This window comes from Cervus canadensis, chromosome 19, assembly GCF_019320065.1.
Source record: "Cervus canadensis isolate Bull #8, Minnesota chromosome 19, ASM1932006v1, whole genome shotgun sequence".
Lineage (NCBI taxonomy): Eukaryota > Metazoa > Chordata > Mammalia > Artiodactyla > Cervidae > Cervus > Cervus canadensis.
Window position 1 is genome coordinate 49,079,015 of NC_057404.1, and position 26,243 is coordinate 49,105,257.

The following is a 26,243-nucleotide window of genomic DNA, read 5'->3' on the forward strand; positions in this document are numbered from 1 at the left end:
TAAAGCCAAGATTATTCTTGCTATTGAGTAGAATTTCTCTTCCAAATAAGTCGCCTATGCAATCTTGGAAGTGGGCTAGCAAAGTATCCTGGTGGGCAAGGACACTCCAGACTATATAACACAGAATTTTTCACCCCTAATACCTAGGGCACTATATGATATCAATCTGTGTTACTGATTTCATGTATTGACTAGCTTAGCAATTTTAAAAAGTCAATAGAGCAATAAAATATCCAATACAAAATAGATTTGGCAGCATTTTACAATGACTTTTTTACTTTAGTCTTTTAAATGAGGGACAATATAGCATACCCTTCTAGTGATGACTGCTTTCTGGCATCAGGTATTAAGAAAATATTATAAACAATAGGATGGGAAAGATTAGAGATCTCTTCAAGAAAATTAGAGATACCAAGGGAACATTTCATGCAAAGATGGGCACAATAAAGGACAGAAATGGTATGGACCTAACAGAAGCAGAAGATATTAAGAAGAGGTGGCAAGAATACACAGAAGAACTGTACAAAAAAGATCTTCATGACCCAGATAATCACAATGGTGTGATCACTCACCTAGAGCCAGACATCCTAGAATGCGAAGTCAAGTGAGCCTTAGGAAGTATCACTACGAACAAAGCTAGTGGAGGTGATGGTATTCCGGTTGAGCTATTTCAAATCCTAAAGATGATGCTGTGAAAGTGCTGCACTCAATATGCCAGCAAATTTGGAAAACTCAGCAGTGGCCACAGGACTGGAAAAGGTCAGTTTTCATTCCAATCCCAAAGAAAGGCAATGCCAAATAATGCTCAAACTACCGCACAATTGCACTCATCTCACATGCTAGTAAAGTAATGCTCAAAATTCTCTAAGTCAAGTTTCAACAATATATGCACCATGAACTTCCAGATGTTCAAGCTTGATTTAGAAAAGGCAGAGGAACCAGAGATCAAATTGCAAACATCTACTGGATCATCGAAAAAGCAAGAGAATTCTGGAAAAACATCTATTTCTGCTTTATTGACTATGCCAAAGCCTTTTACTGTGTGGATCACAAAAAACTGTGGAAAATTCTTCAAGAGATGGGAATACCAGACCACCTGACTTGCCTTTTGAGAAATCTGTATGCAGGTCAAGAAGCAACGATTGAACTGGACATGGAACAGACTAGTTCCAAATAGGAAAAGTAAATCAAGGCTGTATATTGTCACCCTGCTTGTTTAACTTATATGCAGAGTACATCATGAGAAACACTGGGCTGGATGAAACAAAAGCTGGAATCAAGATTTCTGGGAGAAATATCAATAACCTCAGATATGCAGATGACACCACCGTTATGGCAGAAAGTGAAGAAGAACTAAAGAGCCTCTTGGTGAAAGAGGAGAGTGAAAAGCTGGCTTAAAACTCAACATTCAGAAAACTAAGATCATGGCATCTGGTCCCATCACTTCATGGCAAATAGATGGGGAGACAGTGGAAACAGTGGCAGACTTTATTTTCTTGGACTCCAAAATCACTGCAGATGGTGACTGCAGCCATGAAATTAAAAGACACTCGCTCCTTGGAAGGAAAGTTATGACCAACCTAGACAGTATATATTCAGAGAAGGCAATGGCACCCCACTCTAGTACTCTTGCCTGGAAAATCCCATGGACGGAGGATACTGGTAGGCTTCAGTCCATGGCGTCACTAAGAGTCGGACACGACTGAGCGACTTCACTTTCATTTTTCACTTTCATGCATTCGAGAAGGAAATGGCAACCCACTCCAGTATTCTTGCCTGGAGCATCCCAGGGACGGGGAGCCTGCTGGGCTGCTGCCTATGGGGTCGCACAGAGTCAGACACGACTGAAGCAACTTAGCAGCAGTAGCAGCAGACAGTATATTGAAAAACAGAGACATGGCTTTGCCAACAAAGGCCCATGTAGTGAAAGCTTTGGTTTTTCCAGTAGTCATGCATGAATATGAGAGTTAGAATATAAAGAAAGCTGAGCACCGAAGAATTGATGTTTTTGAACTGTGGTGATGGAGAAGACTCTGGAGAGTCCCTTGGACTGCAAGGAGATCCAACCAGTTCATCCTAAAGGAAATCAGTCCTGAATGTTCATTGGAAGAAATGATGTTGAAGCTGAAACTCCAATACTTTGGCCACCTGAGGCGAGGAACTGACTCATTTGAAAAGACCCTGATGCTGGGAAAGATTGAAGGCAGGAGGAGAAGGGGACAAGAGAGCCTGAGATGTTTGGATGGCATCACCAACTCAATGGATACGAGTTTGAGTAAACTCCAGGAGTTGGTGATGGACAGAGAGGCCTGGCGTGCTGCGGTTCATGGGGTCACAAAGAGTGGGACACAACTGAGTGTCTGAACTGACTGACTGACTGATTAACTATTTCATATTGTATAGATATGTTAAATTAAGTAATTACTCAAATCCAAAAATGCAGTACTAGTGAGTGAAAAGAAATATGGAGAGTGCACTGGAGGTCCTCAGATTTGCTCTGTGATCAGGACTGGAATGAGAAGGAAAGGAGTGTTTTTTCATACTTCTTACAAGTGGAGGGAAGAAGATAAAAGCCTGGGATTGGGTGGATTTAACTCAAAACAATTTCTAAAATTACCTGTGAACCTTCCCATAAGGATCTGAGTTCAGCAACATAATGTTCTGTAACTGCTTTTTTTTTTTTTAATTTGTACGAATGAATGAGATTTAGGAATTAATTCAGGCAGATAATTGTGTATTTGAAACCATTCTTGTGACACCGAACCTTTTTTTGTCCTCTTCCCTTTATTGAAAGCCAATCACAGACCATATTCCATTAAGAACTTCTTCCAAATCGATGGCATGTAGTTCCATAAGATACAAAATGTGACCTATGCTTGTGAGAGAACGTTTTAGAATTTGATGTTTCCTTTTATCGATAACTTTTTTTCTTAATGTTCCTTACTGATGGATTGTAAATTTTTTAACCTTAGCTTATTTTGGACTATAAAATATATTCTTCAAACATTGATAAATTCTTAATATGTATTAGTAGAGTCTTAGAATATTACTTTGATTTCTACCCTGTGTTGCTTATACAAATATACAAATGAGCTAGCCTTGAAGCCACCCACATCCTGGTACATGCTAAACACAAATCAAGCCTCCATTATGAAACAAGAATCAAATCCACATCCTCTGTGCCACACATTGAAATTCTTGCCTTTTTTTAGCGAATATGTGTGTCAGCTCTTTTTCTTTTTTTCTTTTTGTGAACTTGCAGCCTCAGATGTTAGTTAAGTTTTACTATTCTTCAAAAGCATTTATTTGAAAAACATGTGAATGGAAAATGAACATGCTAAACTAATTAGGATATGCAAATGTGGTTGAGTGGGACTGCTTTTTAAGTGAATCATATTTATTTGAATACACAAATAAAAGAAAATTTGTTTCAGTAACAATCTGGAAGTTAGTTCATGTGGAACGAATAAGGGTTTAAATTATAAGGATTAACTTTTCAGAATCTACTTTGCAGTTCACCTTTTTAATAGAAGGAAATGTAGACTTGAGCCAGAGGCCCTTCTTGGCATTCAGAGAGGTTTGATGAGCCACAGCATACTTACCAAATTCTTGTCCTCATTTAAAATGAATGAGGAGACTGAGGAAAGGGGGCCTTCTGAGGATTTCTTTACTTTTTTTCAGAATGGTTTAAAGACAAGCAGGTGCAAATTTATAACTCTAGACTATAGGTACTTAAAACACCTTTCTTGTAAAAAACCAATATTGTAAGTTATAGGATGGAAAATATTTGGCATGTTCTTTCCCAACACTCTGTTCTTGATGCAGAAAGAACCACACGGAATGTTAAAAGAGAGAAATAACATTAAAAGAAAACGGAAAAATGATGTTAAAAATAAAAATAAATCAGGGCAAAATCATATATGGAAGAAATGGATTTTGAGGATATTGTATACCGGAAATATATCCCCAAAGAACTAAAGTTATAATTAGTATTTTGGATTCATTTTGCACATATAGAAGGATTGAAATTTATTAAGTCATGGTGAAATCAAAGAATAAACTGGAATGACTAAAAATGTTATTCTAGGTCACTTACCACCTACTCAATGCGTACCTTTTTTGTAGGGGTACTCTAGTTTTGCATGTGGTTACTTTATAAAACCTGTTTAATTTAAAACATTGCATTATTCCTATGAGATAATCCAATGCTCTAAGTTAGATCACCTACCTTCAGAATTTATATTGTTTCATTTGTTCCTCATTCAAACTACAAATATTTGTTCAGCTCCAACTATCTGCTATTCATTCTCAAGGTGCCTTGGGGAATACAAAGGTGAACATGACATGGTCATGACCCACTCTTAGCCAGCAGTTTTTGTGGAGGAGACCATGTATGAAAACTTATTCTCCAAAGAAACATGCTGAGCTACAAGGCTCTATGTGTCTGTCTATATGAGTTGATATGTTTCAGGACTTACTTTTTGACTGGATGGAAGTAACAGCAATATGGTTATGCACATGGCTGTATATAATATGGTTATATACACGGTAGCTAACTAGCTAACTTGTTGATTACCTGTTGGTACCAGGGACTGATTTTGAGTCCCTGTAGAGATGAAGAATACAGAAAGAAATCAAAGGAAATATTTCCAAGTGACTCAAAGAGTTTGGGGCAAAACAATGTTGTCTAAAAGCACAGATATAAAAATGTAATCCAAAGTTAGGGAGAGTCCAAGTCTTTTCCTTGGAGTATTATTAGGATTATGTCCACTCAGTGGCCCCAAATGGGATAGGTTGCATAGAGTTGGGAAGTCCTAGATTTGGCTTTCTTAGGGGTTAGTTACAGGGAAGCCTGGTGTGCTGCAGGCCATGGGGTCACAAACAGTTGGACACGACTGAGCAACTCAAATGAACTGAGCTTAGTTACAATAGACATGTTAACATACTGACATGGCACATCTGCTGCAGAAACTTAGTGGACCAACAGCAGAGCTTAAAGTAATAAGTGTGCTAGAGAGCACACAGAAGCCCCACTGCACCCGCATGAACTCTCTCTCTTGACTGGAAAAACTCTGTGGGATGGGATTGACTTGAAGCCCTGACGCCATGCAGTGGGACTAATGGGTCAGTGAAATACAAGCCTAGGTGTTTAAGTGAATTTCAAGTTACAGTTATTTAACTTGACCACAGACTATGATGTGAATCAGAGTGCATGTGGTATGAACTGTGAGATGTCTGATATCAACCACCTAGCATTTCCAGAATGTTTCCTCTCTTGCAGATTGATGATTTAGACTAGGTCACTTTCAGCACAAAACCTCCCACCAACATGGAGCTCTAAGTTTAGCACGTTAGAGAGTGATTAATAATCAAACCAGGAATGGATAGGTAATGCCAACACCGAGTGATATTTATATTTAATAAATTTTGACAACTAGGCAAAGAAGGTAATAGGCTGAGGAAGGAGTAACTGCAAATGAAGAAGAGACACAGAATTATGTTCAGGTGATGACAACAGTCTCACTATCTGAACTCTGGACCACAGGTCACAAAAAAGATAGTTTTGTGCTGAAAAAGTAGGCTAACATCAGATCTTATAGTTGCTTGACTACCATTCTCATACTTCAAAGTTAACATTATTGGTAGCAGGGGATTTTGAAAGTCTTTGAGTTGGCAAGTATGAAAATTTGTATTTTAGGAAGAACATCTCTTCTTAGTGGAAGGTGGCTATTATAATAATTCAGATAACAAAAATTAGATAATGATCAAACTTCAGAAATGGAATCTACAGTGCTTCCATAGATATGGGGATCGAAGAAAGGGCAGAAGATAAAGATGACTGCACGGTCATCTGGGGGACTAGAATCCACACTCATGACTTTGTTAGTTGGGTTGGTGTGGAAAAAAGAAGGTGATATTTTGGGGGAGGTTTAAGTAAAACACCATCTTGATATTGTGATGATCAATTATATATATAATGATCAAATTGCTAGCATGAGAATTTCTAGCTCTTTGAATCTGTTTAGAACAGTCGGCATCATTTCCGTCACACTCTCCATTTTCTGGTGGAGGTGGGCAAACAAACAATAACAAAAAAAAAACAAGGTCAACTAAAGTTGTTACTTGTTACTGGATCAGATTGGGCTCAAACCCTTAGCTGAAAAATAGCTATAGGACGTGTGTAAACCCATGGGATTCTCTAATTTGCCTACATTAACCACAAGCCTAAACTGCTTACATGATTATGCATTTATTTGGAGTCACACTTCAAATGTCTCAGAGTGAGAACTGGTCCTGAGTGGGAATTATCCGCAGGTTTGTTTCATCGTTTTAACCGCACATAGTTTCTGAAGGGAAAATTAGAGTAGAAAGTAAAAAAACAAAGACAAAAAGCATAGCAGGCCCAAAGAAGTGAATAAAGACATTGATAAATGGCTGCAAGAGCTGTTTAATACTAATATCAATACCAATAGTTTGGTTTAATGGTTGCTTGACCTCCATCCCTCTGTAGATCAGTATACCTTCTCTTTATATGATAAGAGGCTTCCCTCTTAAAAGTTCTAAGATCTGAGCTGAAACTATATTGTGCTTCCTTGTTCCCAAGCACCTGGGAAGGGGAAAGCCAAAGGTGCAAGTACATCCTGTACATCTTTAGAAAATGTTTGCATTTAAGGTTCAAAGTTTAAGCTGATGAATCCAAAGAGTAAAGGGCACAGCCAGACAGAAGTATAATTAAGCAGGAAGCATATCAAAAAGAAGAAAGTGACTGTAAATGCAGATATAATATTTGAGTTCATTTTTATTGACAACCAGTGCAAGGACCATGGAGATATGGACAGGCTCAAATGTAGAGAAGTAAAGCAAAACTTAGAAAATGCAGATGTTATTGGAACTCAAGGTAGAGTTTTGGGAGATCATTCTCCCATTTGATGCCTCTCCTTCGTATTTATGGGGGAATTCCAAAAATAGAAATATCCACAAAGAACAAAACATGAGATTTATAAACTGAGATGTAGATCTAAGAATTACTAACATATAGATAATAGAACACATAGGAAAGAAATATGTTGAAGGAAAGAGAAAAAACGATAAGAGATATTTTATTTCTCTCTAATAGGATATGGATTATGTATTTATATTTTAATCATTTATTTGAGAATGGCTAAAAAAATCCCTAATCCTTGGTTTAGGGATTAGCATAAGATATAGCCCTCTGCACACAGCGAATTCTGTGGCAATGAATATATAATCCTAACCATAAAAATCAAACATGCTCAAATAATAAGGATGCAGAAAGGATGCATACCAAATTTTTAACAAAATTTGGCACTAAATGGGTATTTAGAGTTTATTTTACTACATTGATGCACGTTACAAGATCAGAGCAAAACAACAGTCTGTGTCCAGACCAATAGATGAGCTCAAGATGTCTTCCCGTGTGGCAAACTCATGGGATTTTCAGAGCACCACAAAAGAATTTTTGTTGTTGTTGTTGGTACACTGCACCGCTGTCATCCACAGTTAGCTAACAAATATGATAGGTTTTTAATATAATCCAACCCGTCCTTGCCAGTGCTCCTTGTCGGTTACATCATCTTTCTGTGGGCCAAGAGTTTGTTTTCCCCAGATGGCCCTTACGAGACTGCTGACAGCCTTCCTGACTGAGAAACTGTGGAACAGCAATCTTCCGATTCATTTGGTAGTTCTGACAGAGAGAGCTGTTGATATCCTGATGCAAAGGCGCTCTATCAGGCATTACATAGTGTCTGTGTTCTCAGCATGTTTGGGGCGTGATAAGTCATAGCACATGCTTCTTGACATCTCTCTGCCTTTCACTGCCGTGTAGAGTTTCCTGAAGTTGAAATCGGGGTGACAGAATGTAAAAAGCCAAGTGTGACATCATCAGCAACTGGTAGCAGTCACTGTATCATAAATAATATTTTGCAGACATGTAAAAAAAAGAACTTGTGAAGAGCTCCCCACAACCTCTTTGAAGAAAATTTGAAATCAACGGTTCCATTCATTTCCACACCCTGATTTTTGCCAAGTAATGACAACATACAGAAATATCTGTCATGTTTTACATTGATAAGTCAAAGGACCAAAATCTTGGTAAGTCTACGCAGAGAAAGAGCTGGGAATCTTGTTTTAAGCAAATTGAAAAAAAGTTGTATTTTGCTTTGTTTAGTTAGAAATAGCTTTGCTCTTGAAAGTGGCATCGTATAACTGCATCTATAGGTCCCACAAAGCAATGGGTGGCACCGCACGGGAGGTGGCTCTGCCGTGCATGGAATGTCTCCTGATTGTGATTACGCTTCGGTATTAATAAGAATAGCAGCTGCAGCAATCTGTTCAATTTTATGCAAATTAGTCCTGGCCCTCTGGCTCCTGGCTAGTGGCCAAGGCAGCCTTCGGCTGGGCAAAGTTTGGATTTATGCTTTATTCTACTGCTGCAAAGGTTTATTTAATTATCTGTATTTATTTAAAGCAGAATAGTACAAAGCAATCGTGCATGTTGGTCAACTTTGCGATGGCTGAATTGTGTAGGGTTTCCCACACATCCACAAGCGAGTTTGAATCACTGAATATCTGAATCACTGACTACAACCCCGAAGAATAAGTAGGGGTGACTCTTCTCGTGACTTTCTTTGGTAATAAAGGGCTCCAAGTGGTTTCTCTCTGCTGTACTATTTTGAAGGCCTGTGAAATCAAGTAAGGCAGGTATCTTTTAAATGACACTGTAAATCTTTAGTAGCTGGGACTTGGGGAGATTATCTGAATTAGAGAATTTGATATACACGGTATTTTTAAAGAAATGGGTGAAAGTGGTCAAAGCACACAAACTTACAGTAACAAAACAAAATGATTTAGGTCTATAATATACAGAACAGAGACTGCAGTTAGTAATGCTGTATTATATACTTGAAAGTTGCATAAAGAGTAGATCTTAAAAATTCTTACCACAAGAGAAAAAATGTTTATGTGTGGTGGTGGATGCAAACTAGACTTATTATGGTGACTATTTCACAGTGCATACATATCATGAATATGTTGCACTCCTGAAACTAATATTACATGTCAATTATATCTCAATAAAAATATTTTTAAATAAATTCATGTCTACTATTTCCAAATATATGTGCCTAGCAAGCCAAAATAATCTAGCAAGATATGCTCTTAGTGCCCATTTTCATGATAATAATTTGTAATTTTCATCTCAATTTCATATGGCTGGTATATAAAATGTTAAAAATAGTTTACTGTCATCTTGTGTGAAATAATAATTCCCTTTTACACTTGCTTATAATAAAATTAATTGGTGTACCAAACTGATTTCTTCCTGAAGAGTATATAAGAGAACCTGGGTCCAGCTCACATCTTAATCCTCAAATATCAGAATTAATGAGGTTATAGCAAATTTTCAAAATGTAGTTACTGGATACCTACAATTCATTGATTTTCTACACAATCAGTTAATATGAGACATGGGTTGGCAGCCATTTCTGAACTTGCTCTACATGTTTTATGGTAATTTTATTTGTGATCCTTCTTGGTTTTCATAAATTCAGTTTTCATAAATACTACCAATTAAATATTTCATAGGACACTTGGGATAGGGAAATTCTATCTCCTATTTTATCAGCTAAGTCTTCTGCAATCATATTAAAAGCCACAAAATATGCAGAGATAGCACCCACCATTTTCAGCTACTTGTACTAAGATTTCAGCATCAGATTGTTCCTCCTTCCTGTTAATCTAGGCTCTTATGAGCCTCCTTTTATTTTAAGCACAGATTCAGCTGACAGCCAGCACTTGTTCTGGTTTTGAATCAAACGCTGGCAGTGTTCCCAGAATATGAACCAGTTGTTTCTTTTACACACTCTTTCATTGTCCCTCATCATCCCAACTGCTTTCAAAGCAATGTGCCATAACCAAACTTACACTTGCTTTAATGAGAATTAAAGTGCATGAATCAAAGCAATGCTTCCCATGTGGCCACTGACTATCTCTGGGGTAAATTAAGACAGTTGATCTGCAAAGTAGTAAAAGAAAATGCAGAAAAAAAAAAAGGGTGTAGAAGACATCTCCTGTTTCAAACTGAAGCATAGAAATTATGTATGTATAAATAAGTTTTCTCTGAATTATCCAGTCTCCCCCCTCCACATTTTAGCTATTAGAAACTTGATCTAAGAGTTGCTGTAACTATGCTCACTGGAAATGATAACAACCCTTCCACTTTTGCCTTTGAATATCCCACCATTCTTTTCTTCTTCTGATAATGACCAACATCTTATTTCCAATTTTCCATCCTCTTTATTGCTAAAATTTATTTTTAGTACAAAGTTATTTCTGCTGTTATGGTAAAGTTTACTATAATCCATTTCTATTCTGGATCCTGTTCAATGAGACTACTTTCTAAAGTTCTGAGAAGATATTTTCAAGTAAGATATTCTTGGGCAAGGATTTGGAAGACTATGTAATAACAAGATCTTATAGAAATATGAATTTATACCTTGATACTAAAATGTTAACCATTATTTTAATTAATAAGCTTTTATGTAGCTAATCCTTTAATATTGTGAAATATCACCATCTAACTTAGCTTTTGAAAAATGCTGATTTTTGAATGTTCACATTTATAAAACAAAAAAGCAAAGAATATAAATGTCTAATAAAAGAGGATTAGTTAAATAAGTATGGCACATTTAATATATGATCATCTAGACTGAAACTAGAAAGGATAAAAGACTGTGACATTTTACAAACTGAAAATGATAGGTTCTATTAGTTTTTATTTTACATACACACACAGATGACTGAAAGATTCACATACATGTATCGGAGTTGCATTCTGAAACTCTGCTCCACAGATGGAAAATAAATTTAGCTTCTTATATTCTCTACAAGTGATCCAATTTCCTCACTATTTCCCATGCTGCTGGGCTGGGAGAGATAGGTATATTGGGATAAGTTTACTTGCTAATAGCAGTGAGGTTTTCCACTTTGAGTCCATTCAAAAGTTCTAGTATCTTTGGGGCAAATGCTTAGTTATTGAATTTCCCTCTTCTCCCTCACATCCCCATGTACACTGATTCTCTGTAGGAGACATATGGGTAGACGGAAAACTATATGACTTTCCAACTGTTGAGGAAAAAGACCTCCTCTTCCCACAATGGCTTTTTATCTGTACTCATCTGTGCAGCTCAGTTCTTCCTGCCATTGCTCTGGTGTTCATCATGGAGACACTAGTCCCATCTGCTCTCTTGGGATTTCAGGTTGTTACCAACCATTCATGTTCACGGCCTTGACTGCTCATGTTGGATTTCAGTGTCCCTGATCACTGTGACCTCCTTGTCCATGCACCTTGCTTCTACTGATACACCCAACCAATCTTAAAATTATGCATCCCTTCTAGGAAGATCACTGAGATTTCTGCACCCCAGTTAACCTTTCAAAGGCCGTGGGAAGCCAGCAGTCCTATGACAGGCTCATTTCTTATGGTCAATGCTATTCTACTGGTCGTTTACCTTGCTAGTCATGGTACCAGACTGGACCTGGGCTTCTTCTATAAGTTTGCATCCTTTCCTACATTTGCTTAAGGAAGTGGACACTAGTTCTGATGAGCTCAAAATCATCCCATCCCATTCTTCCAAGGTTTTTCCAAGGTGGGGTGGGAATAAAGTGCTAGCACTCAACTAATTCCTTTTTCCTCTACATTTCTTCTTTCTGTACTACTCAAGTTCAGAAGAGGTGGGCCTTATAGTTTCCCCTCCTCTCTAAAAGAGGCATTTCCTCTTCTTTGGGAGCATTAGACCTCACAGCTTGCCCTTAGTAACGGAAACTCTTTGAGACCCCATGGACTATAGCCTGTCAGGCTCTTCTGTCCATGGGATTCTCCAGGCAAGAATACTGGAGTGGGTTGCCATGCCCTCCTCTAGGGAATCTTCTCAACCTAGGGATCGAACTGGGGTCTTCTGCATTGCAGGCAGATTCTTTACTGCCTGAGCCACCAGGGAAGCCCAATGATGAAACACCAAACTCCTAATCAAATAAGTGCTCCTCTTATGATCAATGTAGCAAGAAAATTAGGAACTAGGGATTTCTAAAACCAGAAACACATAGTTTGCAATAAAAATTCATCAGTCCAATTACAGAGAGTCATACTTACATATACATTTATATACATGAGTAGAGGCATATATATGCACATATATAACATGCTGGTATATCATGAAAGGCATATTATATACATTTTTCATTTTATGACATCCTAAAATGTTACCATTATTCAATTTGTGGATAAGATAATAAGTGATTTTTTATTTTCTTCCTTACACCTTTTTAAAATATACTTTAAATTTTCTAAAATTAACACATATTATTTTATAATAAAAATAATTTATCAAACAAGATAATGTATATTTGCAAAAATACCTGTACTTTAGCCTAAGAATTTGGTCTTGTTTGAGTAGCATTTTCCATAATATTTAAAATCTTTCTACTAAAGCATCAATAGAAGAATCACTTTAAAAGTCTAATTAAAAATTTTCAAGGCCTTAAATGTCTGCAAACGATGACTACAGCCATGAAATTAAAAGATGCTTGCTCCTTGGAAGGAAAGCTATGACCAACCTAGACAGCATATTAAAAAGCAGAGACATCACTTTGCTGACAAAGGTCCACATAGTCAAAGCCATGGTTTTTCCAGTAGTCATGTATGGATGCGAGAGTTGGACCATAAAGAAGGTTTAGTGTTGAAGAATTGATGTTTTTGAATTGTGGTGCTTGAGAAGATGCTTGAGAGTCCCTTGAACTGCAAGTTGAACCAGTCAATCCTAAAGGGAATCAATCCTGAATATTCACTGGAAGGACTGATGCTGAAGCTGAAACTCCCAATACTTTGGCCACCTGACACGAAAAGCTGACTTATTGAAAAAGACCCTGATGCTGGGAAAGGTTGAAGGCAAAAAGAGGGTGGCAGAGGAAGAGATGGTTAGATAGCATCACAGACTCAATAGACATGAATTTGAGCAAATTCTGGGAAATAGTGACAGGGACAGGGAAGTGACCGACATGGGCGTGCTGCAGCCCATGGGGTCACAAAGAGTTGGACACCAATTAGTGACTGAACAACAACAACAGCACAAATGTTTAAATAATTTCCCAGGATGCATATAATGAGTTGATTATAATATTTAGATTTTGCATTTTACACTTAGCAGAGTTACCCCTGTTTTCCATTTGAAGATGGAAGCTCTGGGTAGTTACCTATGGATGTGTCTAAGGGGTTCCTCTATCATCCTTGCAGCAGTTGTCTACAGAGATTATTAGTCTTGTGGACTGGGCCTTAATAGGCAGTTGTCAAGAATGTGGTATTTACCAAGGCTACCAATAGCTGATCTGCATGTGGAGTTTTGGATGCATTCGGCTTCTCATCTTATCATCTTCCTCTCCTAGGTACACACCTAATTGGATCAAGACCTCTAAGTATCCCCATCTTAAAGCCAAATAGACCCAACATAAAGGTTTTCTTTCCCATCTGTTCACTTTGGATCAATAGTTCTGTAAATGAATTTGCAGACCACCAAAACAAACTTGTGCTATGTATAAATTGTACATTGAAAACAAATTTTAACAGACCTTTCAAAATTTAAAACTAAGCAAGTCTAATATGCATATTAAAACTTAAGTTTGATTTCTTATAGTTAATCATTATTTTTAATAGAGAGGAAGCTAAGTCTAAACTTAAGAGCTAAATCTCATGAAAAGTCTCTGAAGTCAGGCTGAAAGATTCATTTCAGATACTAAATAACAGTACTAAGCTGTGCTCTTTGAAAATAAAGAATATTTTTATTCTTTCAGATCAGTGAACATTAAAATATACAGTGCTCTGTCCCTATAGAAAACAAGCAGAATATTACAGTATTTCATTTTGATCAAAAATTCTACTTTTTGGAAACACAAGATTATTTTCAGCAATTATTTGAAAATTCACTTTATACAGTATCTGCTGGATATCTTATATTTCATAGAAAACCATTCTGTGAGACAATCTGGAGAGAGGGAAGTAAAAATTAGTGCAGTTTGTAGAATAGCAAAGTTTTATCTTAAAAAGTTATATCCCGTTCTTTAGTATACATGGATGACTATCTGGCATTTCAAGCACTGTGTTAAGTGTAATGAAATTAAACTGAATCCAGCATTTGTATTACTATTTGAACAAATTTTTTTGCTCTTCGGTGCACAATCTCGAAAATAAGTCTATCATTCCTGGGTGGTCACTGTAGATAGCTTCAAGCATGCAAAATACAAAAAGCACACATGAAATATGCCAGTCTATTAAATTAACATCTTGCAAAAGCCCCTCTCCAAAATCCAGATGCTTATATTGCTTTTGACAGACTGTAGGCAGTAAAGTTTTAACTTAAAAGAAGGGGCTTTCCGTTTCTGTTTTCAAGTTAAAAATAATGAAAGGAAAACACACTGAAATTCCCACATTATTAAATAAAACATTTAAGTGGCCAAGGGCCAATCATTGTCACGCCATGAACAAATGCCTTACGGTAATATGTTCCATAACTGTTTGCTAAAAACTACCAATTTTAACACATTTGCACATGATTAAACACCATAAAAAGTTGCTTATTGAAGCCAGTGTCATAACACTGTTACTCACGCCCAAGGGTAGGGAAGCTTCAGTGCAAACCTGAACGAGAAAGGTGGTGTGAAATAAGTTCCACGTTATGAAAACAGATCCTAAGCAGATTTGCCAAATAGCTGACTCCATTCAATGGTCAGAAGTTCATAACATCATCACAAGACTGCAGGGCTAAGAAAATGTTAACTGATGAATTTTCTCAGCAAGGAAAATATGAACAGATAGATGATTAAAATTAAGTTTTGAAAAATCTATTCGACCCCTGTAATCTCCTTACAAAAAAACCATAAATGCTTACTGGAAAAAGTAAATTGGAGTTGGCTTTCTTCAGGTAAGCTCCTGCAAAACCTTTTAAAAGGCAAAAGAAATCTTGTATTAGAGCTAGTAATTGGTAAGCTAAGAGAAAAAAAAATAGCAGGAAGAACTTTTCAAGTTTTAATATAATCAGAAGTTGCAACTTTATAAAAAACAAAACAATAGCAAAGTGAAAGAGTAATCCTTTGGGACCTTTAGTGCCTCTGGGCTCCATCATGACAGTCTCTGCCTTCATCATCACATGATGTTCTCCTGTGTGTCTTTGTCTTCATGTGGCTGTCTTCTTACAGGGACACCAGCCATACTGGATGGGGGATATATTCTACTAGGTATGACATCATCTTGACCAATTACATTCGCAACAATCCTAGTTTCAAATAAGGTTAAACTCTGAGATACTTGGGTTTAGGACTACAACCTATCTTTTTTCAGGGCACATGACTCCACCCATAAGAGTTAAGTATTTGTGGAGTTCTATGTTGGTGTTCTAATTTTGCTAAAAGATCTCAAATCCAGAGAAGTCCATGCTCAATGGATGAATGGATCAATGAGGAATAGTTAAGTGACAGAATTACTTCTTTATAAATGAGGACTACTAATTAAACCAATTTAGAATGTGTTAATTTATATAGTGTTACATTATAAAGTGTTGAACATTTATTTTCAAATCATGGAAAAATATTTTTAGATTTAGGTGGCAGATCTTTAAAAGCTTTATTATTGAATTGAGATGCCTGAGAAGAATTTCTAAACATAATTGACCTGTTGAATTTCTCTACTAGGCAATGCCTAGATAATTAAAGCTTCTAAATTTCTGAAAGATGGATGCCTTGCAAAATTGCACCCATTTAGGTTGTACAGTTAAAAATAGTGTTAACATTAAAGTACAGTCCTAGTTCTTTCATTAATGAAGTAAATCACATAAATGCTACTTTAGGTTCTACATTTGTAAACTAGAGACTCTCAAATTGACTTCATGTATTTATTGTAAGTCTGAAGATAACAAATACCATCCATAGTAAGATAAATTTTCATTAATGATTAGTAGTACAATTCAGTTCATTTACCCCAGCCGCCCCAAGAGAAGTCCCGTTAGACAGCAAGGGAGAAGTCTGAAAGGACCACACAGTGCCGTTCCCAGCCCTCACCTCCTGGCATTTCCACTGCTCTCAAAACAGTCGTTTCAGCAATTGGAATTCTATTTGAAAAGAGGGGATTGTTTCTCTATTCCTTTCTCTCTCTCTCTTTTTTTTTTTTCCCCAATTGTTTTTATTAGTTGGAGGCTAATTACTTTGCAATATTGCAGTGGTTTTTGCCATACATTGACATGAATCAGCCATGGATTTACATGTGTTCCCCATCCTGGTCCCCCCTCCCGCCTCCCTCCCCATCCCATCCCTCTGCGTCTTCCCAGTGCACCAGCCCTGAGCACTTGTCTCACGCATCCAACCTGGACTGGCGATCTGTTTCACACTTGATAGTATACATGTTTCGATGCTGTTCTCTCAGATCATCCCACCCTCACCTTCTCCCACAGAGTTCAAAACTCTGTTCTATACATCTGTGTCTCTTTTTCTGTCTTGCATATAGAGTTATCATTACCATCTTTCTAAATTCCATATATATGCATTAGTGTACTGTATTGGTGTTTTTCTTTCTGGCTTACTTCACTCTGTATAATGGGCTCCAGTTTCATCCGTCTCATTAGGACTGATTCAAATGAATTCTTTTTAATGGCTGAGTAATATTCCATTGTGTATATGTACCACAGCTTCCTTATCCATTCGTCTGCTGATGGGCATCTAGGTTGCTTCCATGTCCTGGCTATTATAAACAGTGCTGCGATGAACATTGGGGTGCACGTGTCTCTTTCAGATCTGGTTTCCTCGGTGTGTATGCCCAGAAGTGGGATTTCTGGGTCATATGGCAGTTCTATTTCCAGTTTTTTAAGAAATCTCCACACTGTTCTCCATAGCGGCTGTACTAGTTTGCATTCCCACCAACAGTGTAAGAGGGTTCCCTTTTCTCCACACCCTCTCCAGCATTTATTGCTTGTAGACTTTTGGATAGCAGCCATCCTGACTGACGTGTAATGGTACCTCATTGTGGTTTTGATTTGCATTTCTCTGATAATGAGTGATTGAGCATCTTGTCATGTGTTTGTTAGCCATCTGTATGTTCCTTTCTCTTAAAGGTTTTAAGTGGACCTGCCCAGGGGAGTGAGGCTAGAGCTGCCAGCGCCACCCCGCCTCCTCCAGGGGAGAACTGTCTCAGGCCGGAGGATGAAATAAGCAGTGAGGAGAAGCAGGGAGACCAGAGTCCTGGTGGGCTCAGCTGAACGCCTGCATCGAGGCTGATTCATGTCAATGTATGGCAAAAACCATCGCAATAGTGTAAAGTAATTAGCCTCCAATTATAATAATAATTTTTTAAAAGTGAGCCTGTCAGGAAAAAAAAAAAACTTTAAGAGTTATTGTATGCAACTATTTTCTCCCATTTTGAGGGCTGTCTTCGCATCTTGTTTATGGTTTCCCTTGCTGTGCAAAAGCTTTCGAGTTTCCTTATGTCCCATTTGTTTATTTTTGTTTGTATTTTTATTACTTTCAGAGGCGGGTCAAAAAGATCTTGCTCTGATTTATGTGACAGTGTTTTTCCTATGTTTTCCTCTAGTTTTCTGGTGGTGGACCTCACATTCAGGCCTTTAATCCATTTTGAATTTATGTTTGTTTATTGTGTTAGAGAGTGTTCTAATTTCATTCTTTTACATGGAGCTGTCCAGTTTCCCAGCACCACTTATCGAAGAGGCTGTTCTTTCTCTGTTGCATATTCTTGCTTCCTTTGTCATGGGTTAATTGACCATAGATGCGTGGTTTTATTTCTGGGCTTTCTACCTAAATTAATTTTTTAGTGAGGCATGAGACAAGACTTGTAGTTCTTGTTTTACACAGAGACGGTCAAGGTTTCTAACACCATATGTTGAGAAGAGTATCTTTTCCCAATTAAATTGTTTTAGGTGAAATTCAACTGACCACATGTATGTGGATCTACCTCTAGACTTTGCATCATGTTCCATTGATTTCTTTGTCTTTCCGGTGGCCAATACCACACAGTCTGGTTTATTGTAACTTTACACCTCTAAATAGTACGTGTGTGCTCAGTCGCCCAGTCCTGTCATTCTTTGAGGCCCCATGGACTGTAGGCTGCCAGGCTCCTTTACCCATGGAATTTTCCAGGCAAGAATACTGGAGTGGGGTACCATTTCCTACTCCAGGGGATCTTCCTGACTCAGAGATTGAACCCTTATCTCCTGCATCCTTGCATTGGCAGGCAGATTCTTTACTACTAGCACTATCTGGGAAGACCTCTAAACAGTATAATTCACCCATTTTTTGTCCTTTTTCAAAATTACTTGAGCTATTTATGTTCTTTTGCATTTCCATGTAAAACTTTGAATCAAATTGTCATTTTTTTACCAGAAAGAAAAATGGCCTAATGATTGAGATGGTACTGAATTTATAGATAATTTGGGGCAAAAAGGGCATCTTAGCATTATTGAGTGTTCCATATTTCCTCCTATTTCCTATTATTTCCTTAATAGCATTTTGGCAAATTTTCAGGTTTGGATAATTATGGTTAATGCTGCCATAAACATTCTTACATAGTTCATTATTCTTTTAAATATAAATCTAGAAACATCTATTAATTCTATTTGATTAGTATTTTATTCAAATCTTCTATTTATTTACTTTTTGTCTCTTTGTTCTAATAATAACTGGGTGATAGAAATTAAAATCTGTATCATTGTGAATTTTTCTGTTTTTTTTTTTTTAGTTCTTTTAAATTTTTGTTTTATGTACTTTGAAAAATGGTGATTAGGTGTATGCACACTTAGGAGTGTTATGTCTTATTGGAAACTATGTTATTTGTTAATTAGAAAATAATCATTTGTGATTATATTTGATTTATTCAAGTCTACTTTGTCTGATATAAATATAGGCAATTCATCTTTTACAAGTTTATTGTTTTCATGGTAAATCTTTGTACATCATCTTAATTTATTTGGTGATATCCTTAAATTTTAAGTGTCTCTTTTGTCCTTGTGGGCCAAGTGGCTAATACTGTGTCCTCAATGCAAGGGACCTGGGTTCAATCCATGGTCAAGGAATTGGATCCTTCATGCCACAGTCAAGATCCAACACAGCCAAATAAATAAATTTTAAAAAGATACTAAATAAAAATCTGCACTGTTTTAGAAAAACAATTTAAAATATCTCTTTTGGAAATATTCTTTGCATTTGTCCTTTATTCATTTTTCCTTTGTTCTTTCTTCTTTGGATTAGTTGAGTGTTTTCTGCTATTCCATTTAAATTTCTCTGTTACCTTTCTAAGTATATCTCTTTGTATTACTTTTGGCGACTTTTCTATAAATTGCACTCTGAATTATAACTTATCACAATATTATATTTTACTGATATTATAATATCAAATGTTTGATAAAAGAAACTTAAGGCAGCAGAACTACATTTCCCTTTCGCAGTCTTCCATTTTTATGTTGCTATTGTCATTTACTCTATTTCTCTACATGTTATATACTCCATATGCTTTGCTAGCTTTGCTTTATATAGGCAGTTGAGTTTTAAAAGAAAATTAGTAAAAAATATTTATTATTATTTCTTGTGATCTTCCTTTTTACTAATAAATCCAGTTTTCCATCTGGTATCATTTTATTCTATCTGAACAACATCTTTAGCATTTTTTTTTTTGTCATGTATGTATGCTGGTGACAATTTTCCTCAGCTTTCATCTAAATGCTGAAAACTCCTTATTTCACATTAATTTTTTGAAGTTTTTTTTTTTTTTCAGGGTAAAAATCCTATCTGATAGTTTCTATTTTTTTCTGCATTTTAAATATGCCATTACATTTTCTTATCCTATTATTTCTGATTAGAAGTCGGTCATAATTCTGATATGTTTTCCTTTATTTCATTTGTCCTTTCCTTTTGACTGCTCTTAAGACTTATTTCTTCAGCTTTTATTTTTAGCAATTTGACTACAGTGTGTGAAGGTGGGGTCTTTATGACTTATCTAGATACTTTGTTCCTTGGGATGGTATTTTTACCAAATGTGAAACATTTTGGCATATATTTATTAAAATACATTTTTTTACATCATTCTGTTTCTTCTCAACTCTAGGAAACCAATTATACAAATGTTAGAAAATAGATGTACATTAGCTCATAACTAATAGATTGAGTCTTTGTTTCCTCTATGGTAAGCATTTGCTAAAAAATCTGGTTAGTTCCCTTGGACTTTTGGATTCTTGCCCATGTGTGCATAATATACAGTTGAAGACACGGATTTGAAGAAAACCTACACTTACATTTTGGAGCTCTTTCCTCTGTAACTCCATTGTATCCACATGTTCCTTCTTTAATTTCTAACTGCTTTTGCAGTTGCAAATATCTCCTGTTACTTCTATGGCCAATAAAACTGTGGCTTTCTATTTAAGCTCTAGCTGATTCATTTATCTGTGTTGTGAAATGCCCTTTCAACCTACATATCATTTATTGAAGTTTTCTTCTTTTAAGGGTTAAATAGAATACAGATTCTGATACCTTCAAAGAGTTGTTTTTATATTTTGTCCAGAGTTTATAATTATTATTTATGGGAGAATTAGCCTAATAAATGCTTTTCCACCATTATCAGAAACAGATCCTCTGGACTAGTGATTTATAAACCTGCTCCTTTGAATCATAAGGATTCAGAGAGGATATACCACTGTCTGCTAAGAGGTGTTCTGCTACCCTCTGTCTATATTTGTGGATCTTTAAATTAATCTACTTATATATTCATCTTTCTCTTAATGTTTTACTAGAAGAAAATATTCTACTATTTGAAAGTCATGTTTCCAGTCTCAGATTAGTTTCCAGGAAACAAAATGATGTTTTTAAATCTAACTTTTTTAACTGTGTATGCTTACAAAGATTATTTTATGGCAGAATCTTTGGGGATGTTGTTCATTCACTCCTGGGTTATCCAGAAATGTTGTTGATTTATGTTTGGTTCTAAATACATGAAAAGATGCTCAACATCACTCATTATCAGAGAAATGCAAATCAACACCACAATGAGGTACCATTACATGCCAGTCAGGATGGCTGTTATCCAAAAGTCTACAAGCAATAAATGCTGGAGAGGGTGTGGAGAAAAGGGAACCCTCTTACACTGTTGGTGGGAATGCAAACTAGTACAGCCGCTATGGAGAACAGTGTGGAGATTCCTTAAAAATCTGGAAATAGAACTGCCGTATGACCCAGAAATCCCACTTCTGGGCATACACACCGAGGAAACCAGATCTGAAAGAGACACGTGCACCCCAATGTTCATCGCAGGACTGTTTATAATGGCCAGGACATGGAAGCAACCTAGATGCCCATCAGTAGATGAATGGATAAGAAGCTGTGGTACATATACACCATGAAATATTACTCAGCCATTAAAAAGAATTCATTTGAATCAGTTCTAATGAGATGGATGAAACTGGAGCCCATTATACAGAGTGAAGTAAGCCAGAAAGATAAAGACTAATACAGTATACTAATGCATATACATGGAATTTAGAAAGATGGTAACGATAACCATATATGCAAAACAGAAAAAGAGACACAGATGTACAGAACAGACTTTTGGACTCTGCGGGAGAAGGCGAGGGTGGGATATTCTGAGAGAACAGCAATGAAACAAGTATACTATCAAGGGTGAAACAGATCACCAGCCCAGGTTGGATACATGAGACAAGTGCTCAGGGCTGGTGCACTGGGAAGACCCAGAGGGATGGGATGGGGAGGGAGGTGGGAGCGGGGATCTGGATGAGGAACACATGTAAATCTATGGCTGATTCATGTCAATGTATGGCAAAAATCACTACAATATTGTAAAGTAATTAGCCTCCAACTAATAAAAATAAATGAAAAAATAAATAATAACATAAATGCTTGAGCCTTATTAGAGTATCCTGGAGCTATCAAAGCCAATGGTAACAATGCACAGTGGGTTATGGGGAGTGGTGGTGAGTGTCCTTCAGCCTGTGGAAGGACTCTCTTAACCAGTTTAAATGCTCAATATATGTACACCAATGCATCAAATATTTACATGAGAACTGTTTTAGTTTTTATTTTCTTAATGGTGTTGTCTTTACAGTTTAGTAATAATGGTCAATCTTTTCCTTTTGATTTAAAAATTCAAAACTAGCTCCTGGTTAACCATAACAAAAATGCAGAAGATGCATCTTCGATCCCTAGATCAAGGAGCTCTCCTGGAGGAGAAATGGGCAACCCACTCCAGTATTCTTGCTGGGAAAATCTTACGGACAAAGGAGGCTGGCAAGTTAGAGTCCACAGGGTCACAAAGTGTCGCCCACGACTGAGACTGAGCAGGCAGGTAACCATAGCTAAACATTTATCTGATCATAAAAAATTGAAATCTAACGAGAAGCGCTTGTCACAAGTTGTTTTACAATGTTTTACTAACACAGCACTATAAATCAATTATACTTCAGTAAAGAAGAAAAAAGAATTTAAGAATAAATTGATTGAAAGGATTCCTCAATTTTTTACTACTCCTAAAATATTGCCCTTGTTCAGAGAAAACATGACTATAAAATTTAGTTAAAATGTTTGCTTATTCATTTACAGTCATGACTATGAACTACATTGCATAATTCATTTGTATGTATGTACCAGATACATAGTATTTTGTGAAGTCATCTCATACCATCAGCAAAAATCAGTGTAATAAAATGACATCCTCTAATTGAGATGGGGGCTGGAGAAAGGAGAAAACCTTTATGTAGAGACACATGTTTTATAATCTCTTTACTGTAATATTCATCAGTATACTATTAATTTTATGTGTAATTTTGCAACCTCTATTTCTAATATTATAGGAAAGTTGTTATAGTCATTCGCCAACAACTATTGAGGCAATAAATTAAAAACTGAATAAGAAACAGTCCCAGACTGGTGGAGTCAATAATGTCCTAATGTTGTAAAGCGATAAACTTAATGTCCTAAGGAGATAATCTTAACAGAACGTGGTTACTGTTATAACAGATACTTGTGCCTCATGCTGTGGAAACATTAAGTCTGCACAGATAATACACGCTGAATTACTTTTGCTGTGTCATATTTTATACATGAAGAAAATTATAGAGACTAAATATTACTTATTAGAAACCCCTAAAATTCTGAGTCAAAAATTTTTAATGAAATATAATAAATTTGAACTCCATTTTATACTCCCCTTTCCTTGAAAAGAAACTGTCTAGAGAAGTTTTATTAATTCTTTATATGTTTTTGAAACTTTAGCTATATATATTTATATATAGGAAAAACGTGTCATGGCCTGGCATTTTTAAAAATGTTCACAATCTATTTTATCATTCAATATTATCTTTGAGGGATTAATCTGACATAAAGTCTATTCATTTTCACGGCTGAAAACACACCTAGTTATGTGAATATACCCCTATTACTGATCAGTTTTCAAGTTGATGAATATTGGTTTGCTTCCAACTTTGTGCAATTATAAACAAGGCCACTATGAACATCCTTGCTTCTTTGTCTATAGTTCTGAGTGAAACTATCTCTAGGGTATTTATTGAAGTGTAGAATTGCTGTGTCTTAAGAGATGAAAATTCTCAGTTTTACCAGATATTTCAAAAATCAAGTCTCCAAAATTTGTTGTAAGAATTTTCACTTCTACTCAGTATTACTCTATGGTTTTTCCTACATTTTAACAATATTGGGTATTGTCAGACTTTTAAATCTATTGGGCATCATGCTGCTTCATGTGAATTTTCTATTTATTAATGAGGTTGGTTGATATATTTATTAACCCTTTAGGGTTCTTCTCCTGTAAATTGTCAGTTTACGCTCTTGCTGCTGCTGCTGCTAAGTCACTTCAGTCGTGTCCGACTCTGTGCGACCCCATAGACGGCAGCCCACCAGGCTCCCCCGTCCCTGGGATTCTCCAGGCAAGAACACTGGAGTGGGTTGCCATTTCCTTCTCCAATGCATGAAAGTGAAAAGTGAAAGTGAGGTCGCTCAGTTGTGTCCGACTCTTCGCGACCCCACGGGCTGGCAGCCTACCAGGCTCCTTCGTCCATGAGAGTTTCCAGGCAAGAGTACTGGAGTGGGCTGCCATTGCCTTCTCTCTTATGCTTTTAGACCATTTTAAAATAAATTATTTGGGCTTTTTTTTTTTTTCTTGTAGGTTTGTTTTATGCTTCTTAAGTCAGTTTCAATATCAGGATTGAAAACAATGGTAGCACATGTGGAGAAAGTTGTATTCAAACCATTATCTGTAGAACATAAGTAGGTTTTCAAAGTCCTACCTGCACTTTACCTTTTAAGGTGAAATTACATGAACAGATGTGTGCACGCACACACACACATAGATTCAGAAACTTTTTGGGTCACGCCTTAGGACATAGGCATCTCTATAGATGTAGGAGATTTGCTCATTTATACAATCTGATGATCCAGAAAAGGAAACAAATACGTCTGGATTTTCCATGTGAAAGAAACAGATTAATCATGAACAATACCAGGGAGGAGAGACTTCAGGTGATGGTACTGTAGTCTAGGGGTGTACAAACCCAGACAGAAATTTGAAATAATCACTTTTGCCTTTGTTGTCCATCCATCTCTCTCTGCCTCTCTGGTCTTCTGTACTTTGAAGCCTTCTGGCATCTCATCTTTTCTACTCTATGATGTCTCAGTTTTCTGCTTCACTCCAGTGAGCACTGAGATATATTGCTGTAGGTGTCAAGAGAATAACAATGTGATCACACTAATGTGAGAGTTACTGATTACATTCCAAGATGGTTTATGTGTAAGAGGTTGTCAACGGCTAACTGATAAAATGTAAAAGAAGGACAGGATATGCATTAAATAAAATAGTGCTAGACTCTAAGCTAGCACTAAGTATCATGTGTTTTAATTTTTAGCTCTCAGAGTACTTGTGAAAGAGATATAAATATACATACTCTTTCCACAATGTAGAAGCAAATTTAGGACATATGTGGTAGGAGGCTGGCAGTGGGAATCTGTCTTCTGCCCATCAATTATATTACTAGGGTAGGCTACATAAAAGACCTCTTTCTTGCCCTGATGCATGTTGGTACCATATGTCTTCCAGGTCCTCAAGGATAGATCTATCTCATTCTCTCAAGTCACTAAATTCATTCCTATTGTCTATCAAGATAAGAAGGAGCAAAAATTTGACACAGCCTTTGGAAGCTGCATTGACTATGTTGTACACCATTGAAAACTTTTACAAATTAGAAATTATTTAAGAGAAAAAATTATTTTCAGAATATTAACCATATCAGATATGATCACAGATTGAAACAGTAACTAAAGAAAATACACAGTTTGAATTGCGTATCCAGCTATCTATAAGAGTAAAAATGGCCAGCTCAAATATTGACTAAATTGTCAAGTCAGTTTGTCCTCAAAGCTTCCTTAAAAAATTCTTTTTTATATGTTTACTAATGTCTCTTTGAAGCTTATCAATTTTATAAACCTGAATCAACTTGATTTAATAGAATGTTATTGGGTGGCTTACTCTGTATGACATTCTGTGTCAGGCATTGTGGAGTTTAAGAAAGTAGACACACAGTTTCTTCCTCAAGTTGCTTGTGGCAATGCAGATGGGAAGGTGACATAAAGTAGGTGGTGGTGTGAAATGACATGAGGTGATTGGGACTCTAGTAAATTGGAAGCAGAGGCAACTACGCAACAGGGTGAACCAGCGAGCTCCACCTGATTATTGCCATTCAGGAACACAGGCACACGGTTGTCAGATTTTGTGATTTTTTCCCCTCAGGAGCATTTTTATGTGAACTATGATTTTTAATCAGTGACACTTTTTAAAATTAAATGCTAATAAATACTGCATTGGTGATGGACAGGGAGGCCTGGCATGCTGCGATTCATGGGGTCGCAGAGTCGGACACGACTGAGCGACTGAACTGAACTGAACTGCAAGTTGAATATGGCATACACACTGAAAAGATTAAAAATATTAACTGTAAAGTGGATGTCCTGGAATATTCAGCTCATTTCAATGAAAATAATTAATCAATCTTCTTTCAAGCACTGCCATTCAATTGAAAATGATCCATGATATCCAGGTTACCAGATCTGCTATGGATTGAATTTGTTTTCCCAAAATCCATATATTGAAACTCTAATCCTCAGTGCTA